The sequence below is a fragment of the Prionailurus viverrinus genome, chromosome A2, assembly GCF_022837055.1.
Source record: "Prionailurus viverrinus isolate Anna chromosome A2, UM_Priviv_1.0, whole genome shotgun sequence".
Lineage (NCBI taxonomy): Eukaryota > Metazoa > Chordata > Mammalia > Carnivora > Felidae > Prionailurus > Prionailurus viverrinus.
In genome coordinates, this window is record NC_062562.1 from 128,236,980 (window position 1) to 128,254,245 (window position 17,266).

At 37.5% G+C, this 17,266-nt stretch overlaps 1 protein-coding gene across 1 annotated transcript in view; it reads left to right on the forward strand.

Annotated features, from left to right (window-relative positions):
- The first annotated feature begins 1,204 nt into the window (after positions 1-1,204).
- GPR141 (G protein-coupled receptor 141) overlaps positions 1,205-17,266 on the forward strand; it is a 46,118-nt gene continuing 30,056 nt past the window's right edge. Inside the window, exon 1 of the mRNA XM_047849557.1 lies at positions 1,205-1,478. The gene's annotated coding sequence lies outside the window, so the exon portion shown is untranslated. The remainder of the gene's footprint in view (positions 1,479-17,266) is intronic.

The window sequence follows — 17,266 nt, forward strand, 5'->3', positions numbered from 1 at the left end:
ACTTACAAATCAGAAACACCTTGAGTGAAAACTAGAATTAAAAATCAGGTTCACCTTTTGTACTTCTCTTTTCCTGGGGATTTTGCTTTTTCAGGTTCTCATGACCTGGCCAGCTTTCTATAGCCTTCAAACCAATGGGTTTTATATTCTATCCTTTTTTTTTTTTTTTTTTTTTTAGTTGTTCTTAGAAGGTGGGTGTGTCTGGAACAGTCTTCTCTACCATTACTAAAAATTAAAATTCCTGCAGTTTGAGTTATTTTGAAACATATAACATTTTTACTCCTATAACACAAAAAGGGCACATCTGCTGCAGCTGAAGACTTTCCAGACAAAGAGGCCTTCCCTTGAAACTAAAAAACAATAGTCAGATGCACTAATAATACTAGGCGTAAAACAAGAAATGTGAACAATAGGAAACAGGGATTGCAAACTGTTTGCCTAGAATATTCTTCAGCATTTGACAGGAAACCGGAAATCATCAGAAATTACCAAAATCATAATTCTAATTAGGGCCTTGAAAGTAGAGAGAACCCAGGGATGGTGTGTTTGATGCTCGCTTTTCTCTTTTTTTTAATGCAGAAATGTCAAATTAGAGCTAAAAACTAGAGTATATTTAAAATGTTGATATTTAATAAATTAGCATTTTAACTCACAGATTTCTATGCAAAATTATCATGTAATTTACACAATAATTATAATATTTCTAGACTATTACAGTGCTGCATAATAAGCTAGACAAATTAGAGCAGTTTGAGGAACTTATTTTTCTTTCAAATACTTGCCGTTTATCTCTGTGACTGTGTGCTTATCTTCTTTTGGAGATAATGTTAAGAGTCTAAAAAGCAAGGCTGTGGACAAATGTACTCCCTTATTCTGCCATTCTAATGGTCTCTGCTTGAACCATCCTCTCTCTCACTCTAAGTAAATCAACTGTTCAGTGTCATATCATAGGCAATATTATATATCCATGACAGAGCTAATCACCAAAATACATGATAAGAATAGTAGTTCTAGGTCCCCAGTGGGTGACAGAACAACTCTGTCAATTTTCGAAGGGAAATACTACATATATAATCTTTCATCCCAAACACAACACACAGTTTATCTCCCCTTTTTGTTTTTGATAATATCATTTTTTTTCCTTAATGGATTCTTACAGTAGTCCTAAAACCTTAATATTTCTTGACAGTTGGCCTTGTTGTCATTTTGCAACTTGGATTACTGTTCATCTTTTTAAGGTCCTGGTTTTTCAACGCTAGTGTGTTTGAAATAGTTTTGAGGTTTTGTGGTTGCTGTTGACGCTCTTGCGGAACTTCAAACACACCAGTTTCCTTTTGGTTTAGTGAACTGGCTGGGCCTTTCGAATGCACGCAGTCTGTGGAAGTGCCCAAGCAGACTTATTACTAGAAAAGAATCCCATCTGGAATTCAGACAGGTGGCCCATCTCAGCACCTCCCTGAGAAATCTGGCTTTTTCAGGTAAGTGCGGAAGACCTGGAGTGGGGCGCTCATGAATGAAGGTTATGTGCGAAGAGAACATACTGAACTTACCATTGAAGTTCTAATTCAGAATCTTCAGTCTCGCTGTACAAAGCAAGCTTATTTCCTCTTGATCACAATTCCTCCTTTAGAAAAGGAATTGTCCAGTTCTTTCCATGTTGTACACACTGCTCTGAAGGTGACACCCAGTTTTTATATGTGGTCAAAAATGAACAAAAGTGGTTTCGGAATCTGTCAAGAAAAAAGAAAAAAAGAGAGTCTTGTTAAAACCATCATAGAGGCCTTTGGGCATTTGATATTGCATTTACATATTATTAAAATGTTTATATTTTAAGTGTTTTTTTCCTCTGAAAATCTTTAAGCTCTATTATTGGTAATATTCTCACATATGGTTTAAAACTATTCTGGCAGCCTTAATCAATAGAAGAAAACAATCAACAGCAGTCAGGCACTTTGAAATTTCTAAAAGAAGTATATTCAAAGTAACATGTGTAATAATGGTTATTATGATTCTTTTATCCTATTTTTGCAGTACTACATGACAGAGGGAATCTGAAAACAACTTTAAAATCACAGAATTGCAAGAAGTATTGCACTTCAAATATGTGAAATAAATATAACGTAAACTTTAAAAAAGTAAGTCAGTAATATACAACTTGAGTTTGAGTTTAATCTTGCTTAACAAATTTGTAATATAATTTTGGATGAGTCACTTAATTCCTGGATTTCAACTTCCTATACAACTGCATAATTATTTGTCTAAGAAATTTTATTAAGGATTCCAGATTTACAACTCCTTGTTATATTTTTATTGGGTTTAAGTCAATCAATCAGTCAATATTTTAACTGATCAACAGGAGTAATGAGAAGAACAATAAATGAGGAATCAAGTGGTATGAATTCTAGTCTTCTGTTTTCTAGTAATTGGCTGAGTGATTTAGAAAATATTTTCTAACCATTTTAGGCCAGGGCTTGCCAAATTTTTTCTATAAAGGACAAGATAGTAAATAATTTAGGTTTTGCCATCCAGGAGGCAAAATTGAAGATAATATGAAACCATTCAAAAATGTAAAAACCATCTTTAGCTCACAGGCGATACAAAAATGGGAGATGAGCTATATTTGGCCTCAGGGCCATAGCTTTCCAACTCCTGTTCTAGGCAATGATTTCCAACAATTATAAAGTGGAAGATGTAGGAGTTTGTGGATGATACGTAGGGTGATCCACCAATCCCCTAAAGTTGTATACAAGAGTCTGAGTGTATGTAAATATGCTGCTTCTTAATGAGAAAAAAAGCCCACATATTTCATCAGATTTTTGAGGGGTTCGAAACCCAATTTAAGGTCAAGGACCACAGGACTAGATGATTCCTAAAGATGCTTTCCAAATCTAAAATTCAATGAAATGTTTATTGGATGTCTACTATGTCTAAGCCACTGTGCTAACACTACAATAGATGTTATGAGCACATTATGACCAAAATAACATGTCAAAAATATACTAAAGAAGATTGTAATATGCACAAATCAGTAATATCCTTCCAAATAATAGCTTTGACAAAAATTCTGCAATTAGTCAGACATTTTTTGAGATATTACTTTGCAAAGTGTCTTCAAATCTGGTATGAATTATGTCAAAATATTAATCAAATATTCTTATGGTCTTATCTTATTTTTGATGACAATGGTATTAGTCATGATAACCATAATCGAATTTAACCTAAGCAGAGTTTCTTTCCTAAAAATATGACTTCTGTAAGAGCAGGAACTATGCATTTTTCATCCTTGTATTTGGGAACAATGTCACATACTAAGTGCTCAACATCTCTGGAATGTATGTTTGAATGAATGAATGAATGAATGAAAAGATAATCCTATTATGGCACATAATTACAGACACATTGAAGGCCTAGCACCCAAAATGCTCTAAAAACAATCATTGCTAAGGCCAAAGATTGCTTCTCTTTTCAACTTTGGACATAACCATGATTTCAAAATACTTGGTCAACTAAAGATTGCAGTTCCTGGGGATTAAGTCATCTTTTTTAACAAGAGTGAAGTTTGTTGAATTTAATTCACATGTTACAGATGTTCCAGTAACCTAGTCTGTGGGAGGGAGTGATGGAGAGTGGTGTTTGATTAAGGAATAGCAGCATGCTCAGTGTCTGAGCCCTTCCTGCTAAGACCAGGTAGTTGGTTGTACCAGCTAGAGCATTACACATAAACAGGCAATCCAAAACTCAGATCTAATAGTACTTACAGTAACACTCCGTTCTCTGATAAAGAAGTTCAGCCTGATTTCCATTGCCTTGCCAAATGATGATGCCAAAATCTGAGCACCATTCACTTGGGATTCCCCACAGCTACACAGGGTAGAGAATGACTTGCAATTGAAATGTACCTCTCTTCTCTATCTAGGAATAATTTCATTTTATGAAAGGGGAATTCAATTTACAATAGCTGGCTAGTGATTCATTCACTACTCTAGGGAAATTTAAATCTTAAGATTTAAAAAATTTAAGAAATGTTAATAAAAAGCCTGTGCAGTCCTGTGTACATCTGGAGTTATGCCTGAAATGTCCTTATTCAAAAAAGTGCATCCCACCTCCTTCCCTGCTTTCACTCCCCCTCCACTGCAAAAGCTGTTAGGTAATTAGCAACAAACTATTCACTTTGGGATGTAATTACAGAGCATGCCTGTGCAGTGTCATGCTGCATTAAATAACACCACTTGTTCAACTGTTAGAGGTTGTGCTAAAGTCATATTCCTGGATCTCCTTAGGAATTGAGATTAGTCCTACATAGAGTCCAAAATTCCAAACCTTCATAAATGGGATCTCAAATATATAACCCAATTATATTTAAGGTCCAAGGTCTGGCTTAAATTATGACAGGAAGCTCCGTCCCTTCCTGAAGGATTTTTGAGATATTCTGGGCTGTGCTTCAGTGTTCTATAAGCCCAAAGCAGCGGGTGCCTCTCATCTGACTGCTGCCCTGGGATCTATCTGCAGATCACTGCTGCACCTTTCTTTCTTTTCTTTTCTTTTTTAAAATATTTATTTATTTATTTTGAGAGTGATCAAGCAGGGGAAGGGCAGAGAGAGACAGGGAGAGAGAGAATCCCAAGCAGGCTCCGTGCTGTCAGCACAGAGACTGATGTGAGGCTCGATCTCATGAATCATGAAATCATGATCTAAGCCGAGATCAAGAGTTGGATTCTCAACCAATGGAGCCAGCCAGGCACCCCACCTCTGCACCTTTCTGGCTGGCTTCATTCCAGAAAGTGAACAAGGCACTTCTGGTTCCCTCTCAAACACAACTGACTTGAATCTGTAACAAATTTTTCTGCAAACTTTTTCTTGGAAGGACTAGATAATAAACATCTTAGGTTTCATAGACCATACAATCTCTGCCACAACTACTCAACTCTATAGGTGTCATGCAAAAGCAGCCACAGATAATACATAAACAAGTATCTGTGATGAGATAAAAACTTTACTTATAAAAACAGGTGGCTGGTCCACCGGCTGTGGTTTGCTGGCCTGTGAACTATATTGAAGGCTTGATGATAACTTAAAAATTACAATTTTGTAGAAGGAAATGAAAAAGTTAAAGTTAGGATCACCTGATGTGGGCATTACTACTTCTTTGTGGAGGTATCCAACAGCTACCTCTCATTAGCCCTGGGGTGTGGCCATGCTACTGAGGCCTACTCATGATTCTGGGGCAGAACACTTCTCTCCTTACCTTCACATCGACAAATTCAGGTTTCTCCCTTCCTATGTGAAGCTCTGTTTAGAGTGTATCAAAAATAAGTTTGTTCCATAATCATCTCTAAAGAGCAAGGCCCATTGAACAGAAATGCAGTCCATCCACATATGAAGCATCTTCAGTACCTTCTAGTTGTACTACGAGAAAGCTCACCAAAATTATCCTTTCTTGACTAAAGCAAGTGTCTGTCCTAAAGACAAATTATTTTCCTGTTTCTTATTTTTATTTTGCTAAAGAATACACAAAATTTACCATTTTAACCATGTTTAAGTGTACTGTTCAGTTGCATTAAATATAGCTACATTATTATGCAACCATCACCACTATCCATCTCCAAAACTTTTTCATCATCCCAAACTGAATCTCTGTACCCCTTAAACAATAAATCCCTACTCTCTACTCACACCCTGGTAACCACCATTCTACTGTCTGTCTCTTTCATGTTGACTATTCTAAATCCTTCAGATAAATGGAATCACAGTATCTGCTCTTTTCTGGAAAGATAAATTCTTGGTTCTATTGTTAGAATCACATGAAAAAATAAATCACCTGTCTATTCTGGCTCCCAGCGATCTCTGGTTTGAAAATATTGGGGTCTAGTCTGAGAACACCTGACATGAATTATCTCCCACTATTCTCCAATCTGTTCCCCCTGAGATATTATTAGAATATCTCATCTTTCCCCAAATGCATATTACACATTATCTTCTTTGTAAAATTGTGATCCATACCTAGACCACTGCTGCCTCATTTTCCCCTCTGGGACTCCTAGTTGTCAAAACCAGCACAGCAACTATGTCTTAGGGCCTTCACTGACATTGACAGATGGAAATGTTCTCCTCTTTCTGTATCACCTGATGTATTAGAAAAACCACCCACTCTTTCCCTTTTATGGGTGTGTCCTTTACTACTAATACAGAATACCTCAATTCTGACATTTCTGGTTAACAAATGTACAGAGCCTTCTCTTCCCACATCAAGTATTTCTCCACAATACCAGCTGTGGCCTATAATTTAACTCGATCTGACACTGTCTACCTGGAGATAGAGTCAGACCCCACAGGTTAAAGGCCAAGTCCCAAAAAACTGCTCCCAGCCTGCTTCAGATACCAATCACAAGTAGTAGGTCCTCATGGTGCACATCACTCTGTCAGATTTGGCTGCAAAACACAGTCTTCCACTACTCCCTTCTCAGATTTGATTAATTTGCTAAAGCATCTTACAGAACTCAAGAAACACTTAACTTACGTATACCAGTTTATTAAAGGATATTATAAAGGTTACAAATGAACAGCCAGATGAAGAGATACATAAAGCAAGGTCTTGGGAGGGACCCTGAGCCCTGGAGCTTGTCCCTATTGAGTCAGGGGAGATGCCCTGCCAGTATGGATATGTTCACCAACCTGAAAGCTCTCCAAAGCCCCTACTTTTGGGATTGATCAATTATGAACTCCATTTCCAGTCCCTCTCCCCTCTCTGGAGGATGGGATGGGACTGAAAATTTGGGAGTTGGTCTTTCTGGTGACTACCTCCCCATACAGAAGCCATCTGGGAGCCCACCCGGAGTCACCATGTTCTGAGTGCTCTTATCACTTAGGATTTTACAAGGAGTTAGGAGTTTTGTGTCAGGGACTGGGGGCAGAGACAAATATATGTGTTTCTTATTATTTCACACCTGTACAATGGCACTCATGTAATTTATCACACAGTGCCTAAGACTATTTTAATGCAAGTCTTCTCTTTCCCCTAGGTTGTAATCTCTTTGCAGAGCACTGACCATATCTAGCACAGACTTTATTCTATGCAGGAGCCTGACTTAGAAAAGCTTTAGTTGGGATTTGCACATGATATGCAAGAATTAAATTAAAAAATTTCATCAATCCACTCCCCCAGTCTCTCTTTCCATACACCACATTATTTACAATATATCCTAAAAATATCTCTACCAAGAACAAAATTGCTAAATTGGCCTGTTTCAGATCTCTTCCCATGAAGCAAATGTCAAATAAAATTTTTTCTTGTTTTCAGGAAAAAAAATGAAGAGTAAAATAGGGATTATTATCTACTTCGTTCTTTGTTAATATTATAGGTAGAGAGGCATGTGGAAATATTCAAAGATGTTTATGACCCCTTTTGTCTAGGAGACAATAATATATTTGGAAAGCTACAATTTATCCATGTAAAATAAATGCAAAGATTATGTCATCATGAGGATCTGTATTTGTCAAAATTTTTATGGCTTCTAAGCAGGAGATAGGTATAGTAATCTTTATTTTACTACTAAATTTTTAAAGAAAATTTAATGAAAAGTGTGGAGGTTCCTCAGAAAATTAAAAATAGACCTACCCTATGACCCAGCAATAGCACTGCTAGGAATTTACCCAAGGGATACAGGAGTACTGATGCATAGGGGCACTTGTACCCCAATGTTTATAGCAGCACTCTCAACAATAGCCAAATTATGGAAAGAGCCGAAATGTCCATCAACTGATGAATGGATAAAGAAATTGTGGTTTATATACACAATGGAGTACTACATGGCAATGAGAAAGAACGAAATATGGCCCTTTGTAGCAACGTGGATGGAACTGGAGAGTGTGATGCTAAGTGAACTAAGCCATACAGAGAAAGACAGATACCATATGGTTTCACTCTTATGTGGATCCTGAGAAACTTAACAGAAACCCATAGGGGAGAGGAAGGAAAAAAAAAAAAAAGAGGTTAGAGTGGGAGAGAGCCAAAGCATAAGAGACTCTTAAAAACTGAGAACAAACTGAGGGTTGATGGGGGGTGGGTGATGGGTATTGAGGAGGGCACCTTTTCGGATGAGCACTGGGTGTTTTATGGAAACCAATTTGACAATAAATTTTGTATATTGAAAAAAAAATTCAATGAAAAGAACTTGAAAGTTTAATGTCAAATTTTGTTCAGAGAAAAAGATCTAAAAGAGGCCAATTCTAAGATGTTGCTCTTGGCAGAGACATTAACAAGAAAAAAGTGGTTAGATAATTTTTGTTAGATTGCATAAAAAAGAAAAAGAATGTTGAGTAAAAATCATTAGCCAGATGATGTATAGGTAGCTTGTATAAGTAGCTAGTTTTCTATACCAGGTCTTAATACCATTAAGACTTATTAGAAAAAAATTGAAAGCATTTTATCAGGAATACTAATTGCTTCCCAAAAGAACATAGTGAAGTGGATTACACAGAAAAGCTCTGTTCCAGGTTAGGTTTAGATAATTTTTACTTTATGTTGATAATGACAAAATCAAAGATTAAGGTCACCTGGATACTGTTGCAGGTCAGGGAAGTGAATTTTGTTTGAGTTTTCTCCAGCAGCCTCTGTATTCAGGCACGAGTTGCATGATGTGGACTCTAAGAGCTGGGATAATTTCATGAGTAGGAAGGTCAGTGAAGACAGAGGGGTCAGAAGGTTGGGACTCTCAACTGAGACTTGATGTGTGAAATTTGAAGGACTGACAAGGAATGTGGCAGTCCATTACATTAACGCAGTGATTCTCCAGGTGTGTCTGTATTGGAAGCACCTGAACAACTTGTTAAAAGCACCAATTTCTAAGTCTCCCCATAGATTCCGATCCAGTGGCCTGAGAGAAGGAATATTCAGAGAGACGATCTGTGCATCCTGGCCCCAATACCCGGTCCTGTGCATACATACAAGAGAGGCTATCATAGGGGGAGATATAGGCCTTATTCCTTTTAGCTATGCTTTCTTTGTAAAAAATCATGAGTCTTTCGGCCTTTGTATACTTCTAAGTGGCAAACACATCTGCCATGCCCCACACCTTGGTCAACTCCAACAAGCCTCAGCTTTTGTGTCCGTAAAAGAGAGATCACATCTAACTCAAATGAGAATTGTAAGGATCCAAAGTACTGACATATGCAAAATGCCTAGGACACAGTATTATTCAATAATTATCATCCTGGGGCGCCTGGGTGGCGCAATCGGTTAAGCGTCCGACTTCAGCCAGGTCACGATCTCGCGGTCCGTGAGTTCGAGCCCCGCATCAGGCTCTGGGCTGATGGCTCGGAGTCTGGAGCCTGTTTCCGATTCTGTGTCTCCCTCTCTCTCTGCCCCTCCCCCGTTCATGCTCTGTCTCTCTCTGTCCCCAAAATAAATAAACGTTGAAAAAAAAAATTAAAAAAAAAAAATAATAATTATCATCCTTCATCCCTCCTACAACCACTGTAGAGTTTATAGTTCCTACAATAAACCTGAAACTATTCTCATCTCACTGTCCCATCTGTCAATGACATTCAATCAAAGACCACGTGGATACCAATAGTTTAAAAACTCTGGTTTATTACTCATTGCAGGGAGGGAGAAAACACACCATGGGGGACCACGAGCTAACTCAATAAGATAGTGTTAGAAACAATCTATCATAGAATTTGGGCTTTGATGGAGTGATTTAGGGGAGGGTGTCAAGAAGTAGGGGTTGGCGCTATACTGGATGTTGCCAGAAAGCAAAGGCCATTTTATGTTTCGGTCATTAATTTTAACTAAGGAAGGGGATGTGTGCTACTTCATGTGTGGCCCAGTGACCTTGTTTTTGTCTGTGTTTAAACAAAATTATACAGAGGCCTTTCATTGTCTCGTTTTATCAGACTGACACTCCTGACTGCTCTCCTTTGCTCTTTTTCACTTCTGAAATGAAACAGAGTATAGAGGAAAAGCTGATATTCATTTTAATACCTGTTTAAACGAAGAGACTGAACATTTATTGACATTGCCTATGTTTGACATCATGCCAAGCTTTAATTCTCTCTATCTCATAGTACATATTCTATATAAGGTGGGGTTAGAAGCCAGATCAGCTACGACTTCTAATTATAAAAGCTTCCAGTCTTATATGCTGTTGTCTTGTTGGCACCACTGGAACCCATGAATGAATTCCTGACCATCTAAATAAATTGATTTCACAGGGCCTGGCTGGCTCAGTTGGTGGAGTGTGTGACTCTTGATCTTGGGGTTGTAGGTTCGAGCCTCATGCTATTGGCGTGGAGCCCACTTGGGATTCTCTGTCTCCTCTCTCTCTGCCACTCCCCCCATCATGTCCTCACCCGTGTGCACATGCTCTCTCCCTATAAATAAAATCTTTATAAATAAATAAGTCATTCAATTTATAATCAGAGACTGGAAAAAACTTTTTTTGTTGTTAAAAAACATAGTAAATATTTTTGAGTTTGTAGGTCATATAGTCCCTCCCATGATCGCTCAACTGTCATTGTAGCAGGAAAGCAGCCACAGATCATACATGAACAGATATGTGTGGCTGTGTTCTAATAAAACTTTACTTACAAAATCAGCTGGCAGATGGGATTTGGCTCTTAACCTGTAGTTTGAAAACCTTTTATCTAGATTATAAGCAGTCAGAAATCCCAAATCAACTTGGATTTTTTTTAATGTATTTTATATTTTGTTTTGTTTTGTTTTGAATTTTGTTTTTTTTTTAACGTTTATTTATTTTTGAGATAGGGAGAGACAGAGCATGAACGGGGGAGGGTCAGAGAGAGAGGGAGACACAGAATCTGAAACAGGCTCCAGGCTCTGATCTGTCAGCACAGAGCCCGACGCGGGGCTTGAACTCACAGACTGCGAGATCATGACCTGAGCCGAAGTCGGACGCTTAACCAACTGAGCCACCCAGGCGCCCCTGTATTTTATATTTTGAATAGTTAAATGTGTATAATAGGAAAATATGTGTAAATATAAATTTGTGTTTTATTTTAATAAAACTGCCAAAAACATTTGAAATAAACTACCAGTTTCTGAGCATGACAGAATCAGGACGGTGCCTCCTATCATTTGCTTCTGTGATCCTGTATAGTGGGAAGTGGAGCTCAAGAAGCCAGAGGGCTTATCTAACCATTATTCTGTGCTTCCTTTCCTTGCTCCTTGAAGGAAAACTCTTGGTAGCTAAACTGAAGCTCAGAGAGGTTGAATACTTGTCCTCAGTTATCCAGATGCTGGTAGAGCTGGTGTTAAGCCTTATTTGTTTCATTATACCCTATGCCTCAATTTTAGTAAGTTATTGAATTGGTGACTTAGGGGCATAAAAAGAGAAAGAGAAAGAGTATAGGGTCAGAATAAACATAGGGCAGAAGGCATTTTGTTACAGTTTGACCTTTTGAAAACTTAGGGTTTGGGAATAAATGCAGAAACTGGAATTCAGTACCAAAGCACTGGAAAAACATAGTATGTCCAGCCTCAGCACCCAATTCCCTTTTTATAGGTTTCTCTTTTAGTAAGGCATCGTGTCCCAGTTGAAAGCAAAAGTCACCTATCACCACTGTATCAGGTTGTCTCTATCTGTGACTTGTAGGTGGAAAGATGGGGTGGGCATCTTGCAGGAGATGTTTCCCCTCTGAACCTCTCCAACTACACGCTATGCCGCTGCTCTTGGTTAAAAGGAATTATCAATTAGAATCTCCCATTCCCCAAATGTGCAGAAAAAAATACAAGTGTGTATGGGTAACTGGCACATGAGCATTTGTATGACTTTATGTTTAAAATAGACTATCACACAATGACATTTTTCATGCAAATTAACAGTCATAAAACTTATACATGAATTTATACCCAGCTCCTATATATTTCTATGGATATAGCCCACTAGATAATATTCTTTCTTTTAAGAAGAGTCCAGCCTATGTTCTTCTTCTCCCACAAACTTGGTTTAACCCCCCCCTCCTTAAATAACAATTAAGAAAATGGCACACCATAAATATTTTTTGATTTATTTAAATGTGTTGTCACAGGAGGAAAGGAGGTGAGTCTTGCTTTGGGACACAAGGGGGACATTTGCTAAGCACCGTTATATCTCTGCTCACCTCTGGCCTCCCTTTTATCTCACCTAGAGCTGCCAGATTTAGAAAACAAAAATAGAGGACTCCCAGTTAAAGTTGAATTCTGGATAAATGATAAATAATTTTTTAGTATAAGTATGTCCCAAATATTGCATGGGATACTTGTACAAAAATAATTATTTGCTGTTTATCTGGAATTCAAATCTAACTGGTTATCTTATATTTTATTTGGTAATTCTACACATAAATACTTAAGGCTCAGTTTTCACATGGTGGGTTGTCTGGTTTGACAGAATTGAATTCAATGTCCTGTTCAGCCACATATGAGCCCTAGTCAACCTACTTAACCTGAAGGTAATAATTCATGTTGTAGAGAGTTGTCATAAGGATTACAAGGAGAGGGTGCAAATAAATCACTCAGGTCACGGCCAGGAATAGGCAGCTGCTCAACAAACATTGGCCAAATGTTTATTTCCTTTTCTTCCTTCAAATTCTTTCAATCTTCCCCTAAACCCTCTGATAAGAGGTTTTTTTCCCCTTTTCCCTCACAATAGACTGTACCTATTTCTATTACAGCATTCATTGCATAGAACTGCAGGCCTGTTTTATAATCATGATGATACAGACATATCAATTCCTTCCTCCCTTTCTTTTTTTGTTTGTTTGTTTGTCAGTGTTTGCCTGCTGTAGCTTTTTAGTACTTTTTCTTTCAAACTTTCTAGGTTCTTTTATTTAAGGTATGTCTAAATAATGGGCTTCTAATGGATTTTTAGACATAAAGTCTGATAATCTTTTTTAACTATAGAGTTTGTTCACTGAAATAAATCATTACTGAAATGTGCATCTATTCCTACTCTTCAGTGTGTTATTTGTGTATCTTTTTGTAGGCTTCATTCTTCCCTTCTTCCCTCTACCTTTCCTTCCTTCCCTTCCTCCTTCCTCACTTCTTTCCTTCTTTCCTTCCTTCCTTCCTTCTGTCCATCCTTCCTTCCTTCCTTGTTTTCTTTCCTTTTTAACCAATTGAACTTGCCTTTTCTTCATTTCATTTTTCCTCCTTACTGGTTTGGAAGATACACATTATATTTTTATTCTTTTAGTGCTTTCAAAGAAATATGAAATTTCATATTATTTTCAGAGCCCTAAGTTAAACAATATCATATTTTCCTCTCAAACACAGATCCTAGAACACATTGACAGAAAACCTCCTCTCGTTATATTTTTGCCCAGTATTTTAGTTTTGTCTTATATTTTACCCCAATAAATTAGATATTATTATTGCTCTTTTATATAAAATCTGGTTAGATTTACCCATATATTTGCAGTTTCTTTGATTAGAAATTTTTTCCTCTGTCACTTCTTGTATAAATTTCCTTCTTCCTTAAATATATCTTCTACATGTTCCTAATGTAAAGAACTAGGTGTTACAATCTGTAAATTTTTATTTGTACAGAAGTCTTTCTTTCATCCACATCCTTGAAAGAATTTTGCTGGGTATACTTTGTACATCAGTAATTATTTTTACTCATTGTTTTTAAGATACTATCCTACTGTATTCTGACCTCCACTGCTGCTTATAAGAGCCCACTTGTCTGTATAAAGGATTTTCTTTTTAGGTGATCTATCTTCTCTAATGGGCTGCCTTTAACATCAGTGGCTCCTTTTCTTTAGCATTCTGCATTCTCACTTTGCTGTGTCTAAGTATGGATTTATCTCTTTTTCTTTTCATTCTTTTTTGAACTTACTGAACCTGATGATAGTTATTTTTCATCAATTCTGGAAAAGTCTCAGTAATTATCTCTCAAAAAAAAAACCTGCCTTTACTTTGCTCTATCTTCTCTTCTAGAACAAATTCAGCCTCCACATCAACTTTTTTTTTTGTGGTTTCAATTTTCTTGATGATAACATAACATAGTTGCTGAGTAACAAAATTGAAGCCAGGCTCTCTAGGTCAAATATAATGGCTCTATCTCTTCTTAGGTATAGAAACTTGTGCAAGTTACGTAGCCTCCCTATGCCTCAGTTTCCTCATCTCTAAGGCAAGGAAGCAATAGTATTTCTTTATGGGATTATTATGAGAATTATAAAATAAATTATATCTAAAGTGCTAAAAAAGGTATACAGTCCATTTTGTCTTATTATTTTTCTTTCTGTGCTGTACGATGAGGAATTGATTCACATCCATTATACAGCTCACCAGTTTTTACTTTCTTTGTCAAATATGTCCTTTGGGATGCTGGTTCTATTGGCATATTTTTCATTTTCAAAAGTACAATGTTGGTTATTTTTCAAAATGCCTGGTAAATCTTTTTAATCATTTACTTTTAATTTACTCTTGTATGTCTTTACACATTTATATTTGCATTGACATTTGCTTCTCCCAGGTACCTTCTGTGAGACACCAAGAAACCCTAGGCCACTTTGAAAACTGCTTTTATTGGCCTATCCTCAATGTGTTGGGAAAACATATTGAGGGAAGGGATAGAGCAAGTTCTCTCACTTGATACAGCTGATTTGAAATGACCAAGAAATGTGGATCTGACAAAAAAAAGAAACAAGAAGCTGAGGTCAGGTGTTCAATTTGAGATTGAGACAGTGGTTTTTATCTTTGATGCCCATTAGAAATATTTGGAAAGCATTTTAAAAATATGGGTGCCGAAGCTCGTCTCTAGAAGTGGGAGCCATGCGTCAGTGTTTTCCCACAACTATCCAGGCAAGTCTATTGTGCAGTTGGCACAACCAGAGTACCATGAAAAAAGAAACCCTGAAACCATTCCAGGCGTTCCAAACAGGGAAGGATATCGTGCAGAGGATCAGATGCTACAGCACCATTGGGAGGGCTTAGAGAGTAAAGATTAGGGGCAGTTGCTGGTTTTTGTTTTGTTTTCTGAAAACCTCAGGGAAGATATAGCACAGGAATAGGAATCTCAGAAAACTGCCATTGAAAACTACAGCTGCTTTTGATCCAAGGAGGGTGATTTGGAGGAAGACTAACATCCTCCTCCAGAATGGCTTATCTGCTCTCTACAGAAGCCCTTGGGCCTGCATGCTGTTTCCAAAGGAAAGGTGACAGCTTCTCTTTAGTTTCACTTTCAGATTGTCACAGGGGCATGCCTTCTTACTAGTAGCATCTAACACTAAACTGTGGCCAGGAAGTCTAGGAGATACAGAGCAGGGGGTTAATGGTGCAAATCGGTCACCAGATTGGGAATCACTGGACTGTGATAAGTAAACTTCCAAAGCTCAGAGCACAGAGGTGCTCAGGGCTCTCAGTAACTCTGGACATCAAAATGTCTCCAAAAGCATTTTTTTCCAGATTCAAGAAGAAGGCTCAAAGTTAAACTCTCCCAGTGGAGAGAACTTTTCTTGATCCTCCAGGTCCCTGTAGGTACCAAGAGGATGTAGGAATATCTTTTTCCCCCTACAGTGCCTTAACTTTTCTGGCAGGACTAAAGATTTCACAAATAAAGGGCAAAAAAAGAATCTAAGTCAACAAATTAAAGGCAACACTTTGAATCTGGTATTCAAACGGAGGGCTTAATGATGAGTACCGTGAAAATGCAACTATATAAAAAAAAGAAAATGCATCTGATACCAAAGCTCATATTCTTTGTTCTTCATGCCATTGCCTTTTTCTAAGCAAGTGATGGTGTGAATTTTGTAGGGTTCTTTTTTTCATTTTTCACATGAATCATCATTGAGCACAGACTCTTGCAAAGAAACTGGGCATGGATGAAGGAAAATAAGAGAGGCCCCTTCTCATGTTGGTGGCTCTCCTCCTGTTCCCTCTTTCTGAGAGCGACCACCCACCTGGTGTGTTTCCTACTTCTCTCTCACTCCTACAGACTCTCCCTCTTCCTCTTTGTCTCCTATGCTTCCCCAAGCTTCTTCTCTTCTTCTTCCTTTTATCTCCTTCCTGTCAAAGTATCTGGCAAGTAGAGCTGGGCAGAAATGTGGTTAGATATGTGTGGGGTTTCTCAGGGGTGGGGTGACCACAGATTCTGTGTCCAGGACAAAAATATTACCCTAGAGGCAGACAGCCGCACCCTGAAACTCCTATACCTTCTCCTGTCATAATAATATTGAATGCTTACTGCTTGCCAAGGTGATGGTACTGTGTTTAAATATGGTGCTTACAACCATGATTGACACATATTTAGTACCTTAGTGCAGTATCATCCCTAAATTTTCACAACACACTTGCAAAGCATATAATCTTATAATTCTCATTTTATAGATGAGGAAATAATAGTTTAGAGAAATAAAGTAAGTTGCTCAGTTGCAAATAGCTAACATCCAGATCATGTGGTACACATCCCACCTAATTCTCAGTTTCCCTGATTATTCCTCCAATCCTGGCATTATAACTTAAGAAGGACATTGATAGACTAGAGTGTCCAAATAGTCTGGCCACATGAGGAAGGAAACCATACCATCTTTATCACCTTCATTAATGATGAACATTTATAAAGTGGTAAAGTGCCACCTCTATACCTAGTCCTCCTGTGTATTTTATGTAGATTATCTGCATGCAAGTGAAACAGTACAAGAACTTTATGAAATATGCCACATTATAACAATCCAATTCACAGATGAGGAAAATGAAGTATAGAGATATTAATTATGTAACTTGCCCAAGACAGCCCAGCTAGTAAATGATAAAGGCAGGACTCCAGTGCCAAAGCTTGTAATTCTACAGAAGGGTATAGAGGTTGATAGGAAAGAAAGAAGATAGGAATATTTCGGTTGATGAAGAAATATCATTTAGAAAGGAAAAAAAAAAATTAAATTGTAAACCTCCCAAGAATAGAACTAGAACTATGGTGGGGTTGTTATAGGGAGGTAGACTTCTGTACAATATAATAAAGAACTTTCCAGCAATTACTTTTGTCCAATAATGCTACAGACTGCCACACAAAACAAGAGTATGGATTCTATGGCAGTGGAAGTGTGGGGATGTGAAAGAAATTTCCTAAATTGAAAAGAACACTGGAGAGTGCATTACCTCTTAGATAATATGTAACCTCTAAGATGCTTTGGATCTAAGAGTCAGCTTATTTAAACCATCACAGCAGCCTAGCAGATAGAACAGATAGAAGGTTGTAATTTTATAAGTGGCCATATTTAAACATGATGAGGAAAAATGGTTGAATCTGAATCTAGTCTCTGATTC